Genomic DNA, 12,593 nt, shown 5'->3' on the forward strand with positions numbered 1-12,593 from the left:
GACCGGGAACGCAAACCAGCCCTGGCAACTGAGTCGGCCAAGCCGCGGGTAGGAAGAGGAGGGATGCACGTGGAAAACACTTCACCTGCTCTTGTTACATGGGGCTGATATTCCAGCTATGCTGCAAAACCGTCCCCCGGTAACAAACACGGCCCCCAGGGGCCAAAACCAGCCCACACCCTGGCGGCCCACCATGGAAATGCCCAGTGCCCGCTACTGCCAGTCCGTCCCTGCATTTACTTGTCAACAGCTCGGCCCTCTCAGGTCAACCCCTTTCAAAGAGATACTTGCAGACAACAGGCTTTGATAGAATAAAAGGAAGTAAAGAATAAATCATGTTTCTACCGCTATGACCACGGGAACAACATTGTCATCTGACCTGGATGTAGCACTGGGAAATAAGCCCCATTATCATGGCCCCTTCCATAGACATCAAAAGGCCTGGTCTTAACATCGGACTAGAGTATGGATGTGATGTTGTAATTCCTACATGTGTGTACTGTGTGTTTGTTTTGGTCATGTAGCACACAATATAAAATCCCCCAGCAGGGACCTGGGGATGCTAATTGGGGGTTCATTAAGTTCAACAACTCAACAACCTCCCTGTCTCCTCTTTTTGTCTGTCGGGGCATAAACATTACAAAGACTGAACACTTTTTCGTTGTATTGTATTTTATAACAATAAATCTCTTCCCGAACATATAGGCCCAGATTTACAAAGAACCTGCATTGTCCCTGCGTGACGCAAGTCGTCACAAGGCAACGCAAGTCCTTAGCTGGGAATTCCTAAGTCAAGCAGAACCACTTTGCATGGTTTTGAAAGTACAGAGTAATGCAACTCAATGAATAGCTCTGCGTTGCGTTTCCTTGCATTGGGTAGGTTTTGCCGTGGTGGTGCATGGTCGTTCCCATGCATCCACTCACGTATTTTGATGCAATTGCAGATTTACTAAGGTCAGTAAACCTGGGATTGCACCAGACGTAAAAAAGAGAAATACCTTTAGTACTATTTATTACTTCCTTTTTCTAGGTGTGATGCATTTTGCATCACACATAGGAAAGGGAAAATACCTTTAAGGATTGGTTTTGTGCAGGAAGATCCCCCTTGTGCACAAAAAGCAATCCCGCTCGTAACAACGGCACCCTTATAGGGCACAAGGCTGCCCATGTTAGTGCTCGGCAGCACACAGTGCAGGAGCACAAACAGGGAACAGCAGGGCGCCATGTCTTAGTAGATATGGTGCATTTCTGCTCTCTCTGTTTCACGCAATGCAGCAACTTTGCTTGCTGCCCTGCGTAGCATGAAACCGTAGTAAATCTGCCCCCAAGGATTTGTTGCTCACAAAAGACAAACACAGCTGATATCATTCCGGCCCATATTTATCAAGGCCTTACGTCGCCCTTGTGCAATGCAAGGGAACGCAAGGGCGACGCAAAATCTGCGTGAGATTTATCAAGCCACGCAAGGGCACCTAGCGTGGCTTCTTAAATCTACAGTAACGCAAGGCAGCACTAATCGCTGCCTTCCGTGACTCTGCGCCAGGAAGACGTTCCATGGGTGGAGCGTGGGTGTTGACACTCACCCACCGATGCCTTCTTACACATTCCTAGATTTACCTACAGTGGTAGACCTGGGAATGTGTCAGAATTGTACGCTCCCCCCCACCAGAGGCACAACGAGGAGAAATATCTTTACTTCTCCTCATTGTTTCCTCTTTCTAAGTGTACCACATTCTGCAGCACACTTGGAAAGAGGAATATGCCTTTGAGGATTGTTTTTGTGCAGGAAGGTGCTCAACACCTCGATAACTATACCCATATTTCCAGAAGATTAGAAGCATTCTGAGGGAAAGTCCTACTCAAGAAGCCGTCTACTCATATCTGCCAAAAGACCCGATGCCGGCGCGAGACTCCCAATTTTCTAGTTCAAAAATGACTTTAGTTAAGATGTGTCCCGTCTGAGATTGCCTCAGCCTCAATGGACGTCAATGGAGAAAATACATTCTTAGGATATTTATTTTTTGATCCCCCACTATCCTCTTTTAAAATGTTGCCATGTATGCTTAAATGTGGGTGCAAGGGGAACACCCATGCACCCACCCGTGGAACGTCTCCCTAATGCAAAGTAACGCAAGGCAGTAATCAGAGACGTTTTAATGCATGGGCAAAGTGGGCTCTGGCCCAGGGCCCCAGCCTTTCAGGGGGCCCCCTGACAGAGTCAGCTCCATTCTCCAGAGTTTGCCCTAATGACCTTGAATATTTCTTAAACAGATTGTTTTAAATACTGTTTTCCTTTAATTATTCTTTTTATGTACCTTATTTGTGAGTCCAGTGTAGCCATTTTGCAGAGAAATGTTGTGTTTATGTTTGCAATATACATAAAAAAGTTTCTTTTAGATCAAAACAAGGCCTTACATATAAGAAATGGGAGGGCGTTACAGAGATTATTTGCAGTAATATTGCTGAGCTGCTGCTGTGTTACAATATTGAAAACACACATAACTATCCGGGAATATTAGATGTAAACACATTTAGGGCCTTATTTATGAGAAGTGATGCATCGCTGTGTGAAAACAGGGATGCGTCATTTCTTAGTGCACCCTCCTTGCTACATGATGGATGCGTCATATTTACTGTACGACGCATCATGTCACAAGGAGTTACAGATATGTCAGTATTTCTGACGTATCTGTAGGCGCAAAAGTGATGCATTGCTGGGGTGTGTCTGAAAATAGACACAACCCCAGCAATGTGTCCGAAAGGGCCTGAATCAGTCTTATACCTGCTGTTAGGCAGGTGTAAGATATTGAGGCAATGGCATCCTAGAAGTGGCGCACTGAGTTCTCATAGATTTCAATGCGCCACTTCTACAAGGCTTTTTGCGGGGCAACACCCACCCTGCATACATTATACCTGGTGCAGGTATAATGTGGTGCAGGAGTTTCAAAGTGATGCATCTGCCTAGATGCGTCACTTTGCAAATATGGAGCAACATAGCCATTTTTTTACGCTGCCTGTGCGTCACAAAAAGTGACGCACTGGCAGCATAAAAGTGAAGCAAGGCCTCATAAATAAGGCCCCTAGAATTTAAACGAGTGTTCCTTTGCACTGTCAGGGACCTAATGAAATGAAATAGTGTACTTAATAAAGCGCGCAACTACTCAGACTAGAGTGTCCTGGCGCGTGACAGCGGGAGGAAAACGTGCGTAAAAGACCCATCAGTTAGTAAAATCCAGGTTTTTAAGTTCTTGCTGAAAGAGAGTAGGTCTGTGGTTAGTCTCAGAGACTCAGGGAGGCTATTCCACAATTTTGCGCCTAGAAAGCTGAGGGATCTGCCTCCAGTGCGGGCACAGCATTTTTTAGGCATGATGACTAGGTTGGCATTGGAAGATCTTAGGGGTCTAGCTGTTGTATAGCAATTAACGCGCTTATTTAGGTAGCCAGCTCCTAAGCCACGGAAAGCTTTAAAGAAGATGGTCCTCGCTTTGAAGTTGATCCGTTCTTTTATGTGGAGCCAGTGTAGGGACTTGAGAATAGGGGTCATACTAGATCTGGGTTTAGGTCTCAGGATGGCTCTGGCCGCTGCGTTTTGTACCACTTGTAGGCGCTGGATAAGGCATTTGGGAAGACCAAGGTACAAGCTGTTGACATAATCAAGCTTTGATGTCACCAGAGCCTGCATCACGATCTTTCTGCTCTCAAGCGGTAACAGTGGCAGGAATATTTTAGCATCCGGAGTATGCCAAAGCAAGCTCCAGTTAGATTTTGGATTTGAAAGCGCATGGAGATTGTCTTTTCTATGACAATTCCTAAGTTTTTGAATTTCTCCTTTTCCGCGGTTGGGGGTAGCAGATCTTTTGGCCACTAAGAGCTCCAGTCAGGCGTTTCTGGATTACTAAAGAAAACAACTTCACTTTTGTCAGGATTGCACTTCAGCTGATTGATCTTAAGCCAGTTAAAAACCTTTGTGAGGCAAGACCTAATCATTGCCCCGTCAAAGTTGGTTCCTTTTTCACACGTAAAGTGTGAGTGTCATCAGCATAGGAAACAATTTTGGCGCCCTCTTCCTCTACCAGAAATGCAAGAGGGGATAGATATATATTATTAAGGGTAGGACTGAGAATGGAGCCCTGAGGGACACCTACATTCATGGCTGGAACCGGGGATGAGAAAGGGGGAGCCAGATGTCCTGAGATCCATTTGCCAAGAAGGATGACATCCATGTTAAGGCTCCTGGATGTTAGCAAGTCTCTCCAGGAGCCTCTCAATTGGGACCGTATTGAAGGGCGCCGACAGATCGAACAGTATCAGAACAGCCTTGCCTCCCTGGTCCAGCGTACCCTTGAGAAATTCAGTCACTTCCAGCAGAGCAGACTCCGTACTGTAGTTAGCCCTAAAACCGGAATGGGACACATGAAGGAGCTTCCCATCTTCAATGTGTTCTTGGAGGGCCTTGTTTACATGCTTCTCTAATACTTTGGAGAGGGCCAGAAGAAGGGAGATTGGCCTGTAGTTGGCAGGGTCTGTCAGTTTGGCGTCAGCCTTTTTTATCAGTGGAAGAATCTTAGCATTCTTCCATAATTTAGGCATGTTGCCTGAGGAGAGGGAAGCATTAAAGAGCTGGTTTACATTGGGGTTGATGGTGGAAGCATATTCGCTGGACATGGGTCGGTAGGAGAGCCAGACTTAATGCTTTGGAGAAGGGTCAGTGACTCTTCAAGCTGACACTCAGGGAAAGCTAGTAAAGATGGAGGATCCAAGAGGTGAAATTTGCTATTAGAACTAAGGTAGAAGGTCAGTTCTTCCTCTGAGATGTTAGTGAAGGCTTGTTCGATCCCGGGGATCTTTTTGTGGCAGAATTGAGCTATTTGCTTAGACCATTCTTTCGTGCATGGCCCTTCCTTTGTGCCAGCTTTCGGGGCGGTAAAGGATTTAACTATGCTAAAGATTACCTTACTCTTATTTTGGGCATTTTCTATCTTGGTTTGAAAGAAGTTTTTTTTGGCTGCCTTCACGAGAATGTAATGAGCTTTTAAGTTGTCTTTATACACCTTCCTGTCCACAGGTAGATAGGATTTACGCCATTTACGTTCCATTTTTCTACAATTTCTTTTGCTAGATCTGAGGGAATCATTAAACCATGGAGCTGGTGGGGCCAAACTCTTTAAGGAGCAGGAAACAACCGGTACAGGTGCATCAATGTTAGTCTGGAGCCAGTCTGCAGCGTCTCCAACAAGGAAATTGTTTGTGGGTCTTTTCCATTGTCCATATGTATATTGAAATCTCCCAGAATAAGGCAGTTGTTGTATTTTAAGGCCAGGGAGGTGGTGGCTGTATTAAGCGTAGTAATACAATTTCCAATTGCACTGGGAGGTCTGTAAATTAGAAAACCAGCTATGCTATGATGGGGGAAGAAGGTACAGTGGAAGTCTAACGACTCTGCGCCCGCGATGTATTCCATTGGCATGGGAGAGCAGTCTAGTATTTGATTGTAAATTATGGCGACACCGCCCCCTTTCCCACTCGGTCGGTCCCTCCTAAGGATTTTATAACCCGTAGGGATGGCCGAGGTGAGGGTTGGAGGCTTCAGACAGCCAGGTCTCAGTGAGAAATAAAAGATCAGGCTGTTCGTCTAAAAGTAGACCATAAATGTGTGGTTCATGCTTTTGCATAGAGCGACAATTTAAAAGGGTGACCTTTAAGTCCTTTGTTTTCTTATTGTTTTTACACTTATTGTTGCATGGGAGGATCTTGGGTGTGGGTTTCCTGGGCTGGAGGAGAGACCAGTTGCACTTATTGCATCGAAAGTCTACCTCCAAGCTCGGATGAGCCGCTGTACACTGACATAATGGTAGCCGCCTAAGGCTAAGCAGTGTTTCCCTATTGTAATATAGTGGAAGAAACTCACCGGAGGGGAACTGGGCAGCATGGCCGGCACCGGACGCCTCCGGGCGCAGACGTGCATGCCTTTGGTGCGCCTTCGACGCGCCAGCGTCGCGCCCACTGTGCGCATTCTTTTGCATCGGGAATATATACACTAATGCCTATGATGCAAACTGGATCGCTAACGCAGCTGAGGAAGTGGAAACTACGTGGGTGGAAGTGAGGAGCCTTATAGTAGCCACAGCCCTCTGCACAATCGGCGTATCAGCCGCGGCGGAACAGGACTGGAGGAAAAACTAGATGCGAATCGTAGCAGCTGAGGAGGTGTAGGCAAGCAGAATCAAGTAAAGTGCAAGTGCTCGTAGGTAGGAGAAATTGTTAAAAAGCACAGAGTAATTCAGCCACACATATACATTTTAAAAAGTATAAAAAAAACTATGAGCAGGGCAGGAAACACTAAATCCTACCGCTGTCAGCTGCGCGCCTCCATTTAGATCGGGAATATATAGGCTAATGCCTAAGATGCAAACAGGATCGCTAACGCAGCTGAGGAAGCGGAAACTGTGTGGGAAACAGGGGCTCAAATTGGATCATAAATTCAAAGCTGCTCTGAACAGGGGCCCCCAAAATATGTTTGGCCCAGGGCCCCAAAGTCCTTAAGATGTCCCTGGCAGTGATATGTAATGCCTTGCATTACTTTTTGGCAAAAATACCACGGAAAGCCATGCAACTCTGATTTGCAAGGCTTTGGAAATTAGAAATAACATTTTGCGTGGAGGCTGTGCATAAAAGTGGCACATCCACGGTGCACAATGTTAGTAAATGTGCCTCTAGACCCTTTTCCAATCTTCTCCTTCTTCCACCTCAATAATGGGAGGATGTGCCATTAAAACTATAGCTGCTGACTTTGGCACTAAGGAACCAGGTTCGAGTCTCGGTGTCGACAAACATTAAATGATTCTGACAAATCACTTCGGGGTAAATATGCTAAGATTATGCATTGGGATTACGATACTTTTATGGTGCAGCCCGACGCAAAACCTTTTTTGGCAATTACTATACCACACAATGCCACTTTGTGTGGTTTTGCGTGGTTTAGTAAATACAAAGTAACAAAGGCAGCGTGTTGTGTTACTTTGCATCTGGGAGGCGTTCAATGAGTGGAGCATGGGTATTCTCATGCACCAACACTTCATTTTGATACAATCCAAGATTTACTAAGGTGAGTAAACTTGGGATTGCGCCAAAATGCTACGTGTAACAAGGAGAAATAGCTTTATTTTTACATGTTACTTCCTTTTTCGATGTATGCTGCATTATGGAGCGCAAATAGAATGAGGAAACTGCTTCTAAGGATTGTCTTTGTGCCGGAAGGTATCTCTTCTTGCACAAAAACATCCTGCCAATTACACAGACGCCCTGGCACTGCAGTGCCAGGGTCCCTGCTTTGCCGCTAGGCTGCACCAGTGCTAGAAGACAGCAGAAATGCGCTATCGATATGTCGTATTATTGTTGTCTCCCTTTCATGCAATTCAGCACAGTAACTTTGATTGCTGTCCTGTGTTGCGTGAAATGCATGTAAATATGTACCTTAATCGGCCCATACCCAAAAAATATATATATATTTGACCTTGTGTATTTTTAATTATTTTTTAATTTCGAAATGAACATGATCACATACACAACAAAAAACCCCAAAAGAACAAAATAATTAAAGTAACAACATAGGATGTACATTTTGGGCATTCAAGTTAAAGTCCACTACCGACACACACTGGGCCTGATTCACAAAAGTAATCTGAGTCAAAATCCAAACTTTACTACTCCTAAATGCCCTTTGTGAATACAGAAAGTCGTAAAGTTAGGATTTTGTCTAAAATTACTTTTGTGAATCGGCCCCCTGACACACTGGGGGATTTCGATGCTATCCAATCCCTGGCGATACACAGACGAGCTACAACAATAGCGAGAACTGCAACCCTCAATATATTCTTGCCAGCGTCCTGCTTAAAACTAAGAGGCATATTATCAACGGCCAGCGATCATTATCGCTGGCCGTGCTTAGCAATAATAGTATTATCGCAGGCTATCTCAGGAATTTATCGCCCTGGTAGCATGTTATTAACAATGCGTTTCTCCAGGGCAATACAAATTCCAGAGATAGCGAGTTTATCATCCTTTTGCAGGGAACATCGCTGGTTTTCCAGCGATGTTCCCTGCAAAACGGCGATTACCTTGCTGATACGACCCACAGGTCATATCAGCATAATCCACCCCCAATGTTAGGGATGGCTAAGTCAGGATTTTAGCAGACGTTAGATTTTGGCGAAAACAGCCTAACATGTGCTAAAATCATGTGGGCTGCCTTGTAAATATCGAGATGTAAACATCAGCGATATGTGCAAGGTAGTCCATCCGGGGTATGCCCAGTAACGCCCACTTTGCATCTCATTGGAGATGCAAAGGGAGGCATTGGGAAATACATATACTGAGCTATATCGCACTAGAAAGGCTCTAAATGTATACAAGTAGGAAACATGTGCACAATATCTGCCCCATACAACCCACACCTAAGACAGCTACTGTTACAGCTAATGCCCCTGCCTATCTTTTCTGGTGTATAATGCAGACACAAACTGTTCTGAATTGTTGCAACTTTAAATTGGCTGCGGTAACCGAGGAGTACATGATGTCAAAAGCTTCTTTAAGATAAGATATCTGCACTGGTGATCCATTCTTATAGCTCCATTTACAAGCTCGGCTACTAAGATCATCCCCTCTATGTTCCCTCATTATTCCGTCCATGTTATCAATTGTTAGTTTACAATCCTCTGAGTATCTATACGTCAGGAGTACGGCATCATCATGAATTGTAATACTAGAAACATTATGTTGGAAATAATCCTGTATCTGATGCCATTTAAAAAAAAAATTAGCAGGAGGGAGGGCATTTCCTTGTTGTAGAATTGGGAAGATGCAAAGTCCCTGTTGAATATACGATTGACCCATCGATTTTATGCCTCTAGGGTGCCACTGCCGGGCTGCTGCATCCTGGAGTATGGATGGTAGAGCTGGATCCCCATATAATGGTGAGTGGGAATGCAACAACGACATTTGGAAGGCCAGACAGATATCTCCCCAGATTCTACGTATGCCCATTATAAGCTTGAACCGTACCCTTTTGAAACAATCAGAATCAGACAACGTACATAATAAAAACTTCCATTCATCCCGAACACTATTTGATATGCATAGGTGTTACAACCTGGATGGTAATCTGAATGAGGCCCCAAATACAATTGCCAAAAGCAGCCCAAAAATATCCCTTAAAATCTGGAAGCCCCGACCCCCCCTGACAGGAAGAGCGCTTCAGATAATGAATGGCCCGTCTATCTCTCTTGCATCCCCAAATGAAACTACCCATAGCATCTTCTAGCCACCTGAAGAAGGCATCAGCCCTTCATAGAGAGGATGAAGGAACTGAGGGTGAATATTCATCTTAACTGTATTACAAAAGCCAATGATACCTTTTGGTTGCCGATTCCATAGCCGCATCTGAACAATAGACTGGCATAGCAGTTGTTCATAATTCAGGTGAATTATACGATTAACGCAAGAGGTGATCTTGACTCCCAGGTACGTGGCAACTGAAATTACCCTTGGTTCTTTAACAGTAGAGATATAGCTCAAAATTATTTGGGTTTTAGTCAGATATGGGGTTTGACAGGGCTATCTACAGATGCATAACATCACTAATCTAGTGTGCACATCGAGAAGCCAGCTTTTTATTATAAATAATAGGCATCCCGATAGATTGTTTGAGGAGGCACTTCTGTTGACACTGAAGGCCCCTGCATGCTGAGAAACCACCTCGCCCCAGTCTGACATTCTGTGAAGGCGTGTCCAACTCGAGACCAAGACGGGGTCCTTCACTCTCTCCTATGAGGTAATGGGGTTGGATCGTCCCTTAGGGGATTCTTGGCTCTACACCCTTACACACTCTAGATACACTTATTTTAGGGTTCGTATGGTAGGAGTATGTTAGAATACCATATTGCATATATGCCTGCATATATTCATTGCTTCAGCACCATGGTAGGAATGTATCTACTGTTCTCAGGTTTGGTGCTTGTAATCTCTTTTTTTAGCTTTGTCTACTAATCGTTGCAGCACATGTATTTTATACAAGAATAACATTGGTTGTATATATTGAAAACAACCCACTGTGTATTCTGTATAATTCTCTGAGAGAAGGTAAGCACAAGTGACTGAGCGAAAGATTCTGTACTGTTTCCACGATCCCTGAAGAGACAGGGTTATCATGTTTAGCGGTTGCCAGAAACCATGCACTCCCTGTTAGGTTAGGGGGGCTTCCGGTGGCACTGTGAGCTAGCTGGTCTATAGTCCAACACATCCTGCGGGGGTGTCCAGAACCAGTGTAGGCACCAAGCCCTTAGTTTATGTTGTCCGAACTATGCGCAGGTCCTACGTATCAGCAGGAACTACACCACAACATGTTCTGCCAAAATTGCAGCGCTGTATGTATTTATAGTCCTGCACGCTTTCCCTTGAGAATTTAAGGATGCTAAGAAATGTATGACCAGAGTCACATCTACTGAAAAGGGATATGTACTCTTGTCCAAGCACCTGCTTTTCCATACCATCCAAGTGGATTTCTAAAGTTTGGTGGTTCATGGGGAATGAGATTGCTGAATGAGCTGAGAAGCCTCTGTCAAAATTCCTGCATTTCTGCAGACTGCCGATAAATTATCCATGCCACTAATACCAGGGAGTGATTGGGAGTCATTGTGTGATGTCGACCGTGAGGCTTTAGAAGGAAACTGGACAAAGACGGAATCAGAATGGGGAGATCTACCAATAACTCCAGGACAGTAGGGAACCATGGTTGGCCCTTCCACAGGAGAGGTGTCAACTGTGAAGTAGCTTCTTGGTACCTGTGCTAAAACTTGTACTATCATGACAAACAGAGGGAAAGTGTAATTTAGGTAAAGAGACCAATACTGAGAAAGAGCCTTTGTTGTCAAAGCTTGAGAATCCTGTTACAACTATAAAATGAGGAAAGTTGAGAGAAGATGAGGGAAGTTTGTTAAATCAGGAAGAAAGGCATTCCATTGCACCAAATTCGGAAAAAAAACTTTTTGGAAACTGTAGGGCGAATACGTAATTCGCTTGTCTCTTGAAGATGCAGAGACCACCAATCTGCTATTGTAGTTAGACTGGCTTGAAGGTACCCCGATTGCCCTATATTTTCTTTGAAGAGAAAACCCTAAAAGGTTTTTGCCTACTTCTGCAGTGGATCTCGACTTTTTCCCCCCAAATGGTTGATATACCCTGAAGCTGAGAGATTGTCCATCCCAAAGAGGCTGGATCAGGAGCAAGGGCCAGACAGCCAGAGTGGAAATCATTAAAATCTGATGAATCTATTTATTCATTAGAAGCACCTTTTCGTGGGGGAGTTGAAGAATTGATTTCTCTGTGTTAATAAGAAAACCCAAGACTCTGAGCCAATAAGGAAACCCAAAAAAGGAATTCAAGAAGATTTGTACAATTTATTAGAAAACCAAGATTCTGAAGTAGATGAAGAAAATAGGGGGCATATTATCAAGGACTGCTTTAAAAATTATCGCTGGTTTAGCGGCAGAAAACTGCTGATAAAGCGGCGATAATGGGCTTGATAATATGCCCTTGAGAATTCCAATAGAAGTCCATGTTCTGGTGTGAACATGGGCTTCTATTGGAATTCTCCAGGACATATTATCAAGCCCATTATCGCCGCTTTAGCGGCAGTTTTCTGCCGCTAAACTGGCGATAATTTTAACGCCGTCCTTGATAATATGCCCCTTGGTTAGTTTAGGTAATAGTAGACCTTTGTCTTGAGCTAGAAGGAAAAAATTGTCTCGATAGGCGATACACTTAAATTATCAATGATGGGTATCATGACTTAGTTGAAACACCACAGTATTAACGAGATTGTAGGAACTTTCTGTAAGAAATGGATACGTGGATTGTAAGAAGTGCATCTTGGAGATGTAAGCGGATCATACAGTCCTTCTCCAGCAGGGAATCCTTGAGATAAATGATTGTCTCCATCTTGTAATGATGGTACCCTACAACATTGTTGAACAACCCGAGGTTGACACTGGATGGAATGCTTTGTTTTTCTTTTGCACTAGAAATATTTTTCTCAAAAGTCAAAACCACTGTTGGTTCAAGCAAAGTTATCTCCATAGCCTGTTTTGAAGAAGAGAATTTACCTCTTAGGACACCAAAAGCTCTGCATCTTTGGAAAAAGACAGAGGTGAGGTAACGAGGATTGTACAGGACGATCATAAAGATCTACACCATGACCTTTATTGGTTTGGAAAGGATCTGAATTGATTGCTTGTCATGCGGACAGGAAAGAAACCAGACGACCTCCTACAGGAGCTAAAAGGTAAAGGTCCTACCTGAGTTTTGGGATTCTCAGTTTCAATAACCCCGGTGTCTGCTGCCTCTATTCATTTGAGGGTAGAACTGTGGTTTGAATTCATGTTGAAATCTGTAGGAGCCTCTGGTTTGCTAAGAGTTTCCACTTGAAGGATATCGGCCCACAAAGCGGCTCCTGCCTTTCATGGCCGTACCAAAAACCTCGGATCCAAAGGTCTTCTGCAAGGAAAGTTATGCCTTGTTAATGGATGTAAAAGTGGCCA

General features: G+C 44.2%; 1 long non-coding RNA gene across 1 annotated transcript in view; it reads left to right on the plus strand.

Moving 5' to 3' along the window:
- The window catches only part of LOC146835346 (uncharacterized), a 260,394-nt gene that overhangs the window by 207,792 nt on the left and 40,009 nt on the right, over window positions 1-12,593 (plus strand). The window contains exon 2 of the long non-coding RNA XR_014960423.1: window positions 8,910-8,972. This is a non-coding gene — a long non-coding RNA (uncharacterized LOC146835346). The remainder of the gene's footprint in view (window positions 1-8,909; window positions 8,973-12,593) is intronic.

The sequence above is a fragment of the Triturus cristatus genome, chromosome 4_2 (assembly GCF_964204655.1).
Source record: "Triturus cristatus chromosome 4_2, aTriCri1.1, whole genome shotgun sequence".
NCBI classification, from domain to species: Eukaryota; Metazoa; Chordata; class Amphibia; order Caudata; family Salamandridae; genus Triturus; species Triturus cristatus.